At 44.9% G+C, this 3,529-nt stretch overlaps 1 pseudogene; it reads left to right on the plus strand.

Moving 5' to 3' along the window:
* Positions 1-722: 722 nt before the first annotated feature.
* Positions 723-2,266, plus strand: LOC140221231 (uncharacterized; annotated as a pseudogene).
* Positions 2,267-3,529: the final 1,263 nt, after the last annotated feature.

Genomic DNA, 3,529 nt, shown 5'->3' on the forward strand with positions numbered 1-3,529 from the left:
TTGGCAATAACTATCGACATGCACGATCAATTCATTCGATACTGGTTAGGATTTGAAACAGCTTGTTACTGATACTGATTAACAACACTATGATCACATAAAACCATCAGTCCTGGACTGATGTCAAGAACTAGGAAGTATCTAGCTAGTCCAGCAATCCAGATATAAAAGACGAGACCTAGTTAACTAATCTAGTTAGCTTCATGATAGTGGAGCGGTGCACATTGATCCACAAGTTCAAGCACTGGGATACTGGGTACCAGATGATATATCAGAAGGTTATTCTCATTATGTTGAAAGAGATAACTAAGGTTAAGAGTGTACGTTTGGAGTAATATCATACTAAATCATAGTGTAAATCTTTGACATGAAAATGTGAAGTGCATTGTATATTTATTACTACAGAAACTGCACATTCATTTCTTAATTTGGTCTTGGTATAACCTACATGCATGGTTTCCATGTCATGGAAATGTTGACCTTGTATCAGATCGTGTGAAACATGAGATGGATCGATGTTTGGCCAGTCTGATATAACATAACAGTTTTATGACCACGATTTGTGATAGTTTGATGAGTAAATTACTGTTTCATGCTTTTTCCTAGACTCATAACTACTGTGAGTTCATCTGTGCCTCATGTCTGTCCACAAATGTCTATGGAAGTACCCCTTTGTGCATGCTCACCCTTGCCATGCTGGATCCTTTAGCCTGTCCACAGAAAGTGCTAAATAATGAATTGTTGTAGGTTTTTATGTGCCTTTGCAACATCCTTTAGCCTGCATGCATCTTGATATAGGTTAATAGATGTGAATATGGCTCTGGGATCATATATTTTCTTCTCATTTTCTCAATGTGGCAATGGTCCTTTAATTCAGAAGTAAAAGACATTATCAGTACCTTGATACCTTCTATGATAGCTGTCTGATTTTTTTTCCCCATGATCTGATTGCCATCTTTTTTATTCTGAACCAAAATGCTAGCTTATATCATATATTCTTGCAAGTATTTCAGTTTTCATAACCTGTGAGCTTTTTCTTTTTTTTTCTAGACCATATGCATTTGACTGACATAGTTTACTTGCCTTACCATATATATACATATAGATAATGGAATCTTGGGAGGATGAAGCTAGGAGATTCATGCTAGAGGAGGAAGAAGAGGATAACGAGCTATTCCTAGTTATGGTCCCCGTGCTTCAGCAGTGTCTATATGAGGAGAAAAGGTCGGAGCACACCTCAACTCTGCCTAGTGCTGAAAAGGTCATACAAATCTTGGAAGGCCACGAGAATTGGTGCAAAGTGGAGTTCAGGATGGAGCCTAAGATATTTAGAGTTATAACAAATTATCTTAGAGTGAAGAACTTATTACGTGACACCCGTGGTGTTAGAGTTGAGGAGCTGCTGGGAATGTTTATGTTCGTGCTCTCTCATAATGCAAGCACCGATAGGTTAAAAAAGGAATTCCAACACAGTGGTGAGACAATTCATAGGAAAATAATAGAGTTCTTCGATATAATTCCAGCACTGACTCATAGATTCTTGAGTGAACCATACACATGTGAAAATTGCATCAGACTCTCGCTTTATGCCTTTCTTCCAGAACTGCATTGGGGCCATTGATGGCACTCATGTTCCTATCACCATTGCACAAGAAAGAGCCGCCAAGGAACCTTGTCACAGAACGTGATGTGTGCATGTGACTTTGATTTAAATTTCACTTTCATCTCATGTGGTTGGGAATGATCTGCATCTGATGCAGGGGTCCTACGATCTGCACGTGTGAAGGGTTTTCATGTGCCTGTGGGGAAGTTCTACCTCGTAGATGGTGGATACGCAAATACTTCCTTATTCATTGCTCCATACCGAGGAGTTAGGTATCACCTTAGTAAGTTTAGGAGATAAGGAAATCAGTATGCAAATTATAAAGAATTGTTCAACCATCGGCATGCTCAGCTACGCAATCATATTGAAAGGGCCTTTGGCGTGCTAAAAAAGCGGTTTCCAATCCTGAAAGTTGGGACATTTCATCCAATAGAGAATCAAATTAAAATTCCAGCGGCATCTGCAATATTTCACAATCTCATTAGAGGGCTAAATGGGGATGAAGGGTGGCTGGATCACCAACCAAATAATATCAACCCATCTGATTATATTGAGTTGCCAGAGAGGATAACAACTGCCCAAATGAACTACAATCAAATGAAGGAAGCACCCTACGAGACCAAATTGCCCTTCAGACGTGGGCTACCTATAATAATTAGGTGAAGCATAAATGTAAGCACTAGTATGCATGGATTGTTTGTTCCTGTATTATTTTTTTGCTTCATTGCTTATTTCTATATTATTTTCATGACAGCATTTATCTAATCTTATTTATTTCTTACAGCCATGTCAACGGAAAGAGCTATGTGGAGCTATACGTATGAGAAGTAACTCGTGGATATTATGAAAAAGCTTGTCAACATCCAATGTTTAAGGGACAGAATGGGTGGACAGCAAAAGGTTGGAGGAATATCACAAACAAATTCAATGATACGTTTCTAACAGCACATAAGCTAAAAGGAAAATAAAAGAAGCGAGAAAAAGTGGTGTTGGCTGGAACGACAATTTGGGTATTATCATTGCAGAACCAAAGGGTTGGGAAAAGTTGATCTCTCAATGGGATTGCAGAGTGTGACATCCTAACAGAGAAGGTACCCGGGACAACAGTTTCATCCCAACAACGTGCATTCGCTGATGAAACTGCCAAGACTACGAGTTCTAATGTGTCCTCATCTTCTAGGGGAAACTTGGAGAGCTTAGGCTATCCGCACCGCGGCTCGCCAAAGTCGTCTGAACGTGAAATCTGCCGGTCGAACTGTTGCACTACAGGAGACCTCCAGACGTAGCGATGCACGCTGGAAAGCTATCCTCCGGTGGGACCCACGGTTGATGGCGGGGAGGAGCCGTGGCCGCCGGCAGGGAGGAGGAGGCCGGGCCACCGTGCGCTGATCTGGGTGGACGCTATCCAGCGGTGAAGTCAAGCTCGAGGCCGCGTGGCGCGCAGAGGAGAAGCTCGCCGCCGGTTGTCGGGAAGAAGCTCACCGCCGGCCGCCGGAAAGGAGGAGGGAGGGACAGGGAGCCACCGGCTGCCGGGAGGTCGCGCCCCCGCACCAGGAGAGGAGGAGACCGCCGCCATGGTGTCGAAGAGGAGGAGGCGGAGACTGTGGCCAGCGGGGGAGGAGGGCGCCGGCAGGAGGAGGCCGAGGCGGGGGAGGAGGGAGCGGCGGGAGGAGGACCGCAGGCCACCACAGCACCGACGGGGAGAAGGGGAGGGGAAGGAGGAGCGGCGGCAGAGAAGAGAGGGGAGGGAGGAGGCCGCGACGGAGGGGAGCTGGAGGAAGGCGATGAAGATTGGGATAGCGGTTGTCTGCGCGGCAGCGTTTTTTTTTTTTACCCACCTCTACAACCGGAGCTGACAGGTGGGCCATGCCCCTTTAGAGATCGAGATGGGGTCCGGCGGTGCGGATAGCCTTAGTACAGACTGTG

This window comes from Setaria viridis, chromosome 9 (assembly GCF_005286985.2).
Source record: "Setaria viridis chromosome 9, Setaria_viridis_v4.0, whole genome shotgun sequence".
Taxonomy (NCBI): domain Eukaryota; kingdom Viridiplantae; phylum Streptophyta; class Magnoliopsida; order Poales; family Poaceae; genus Setaria; species Setaria viridis.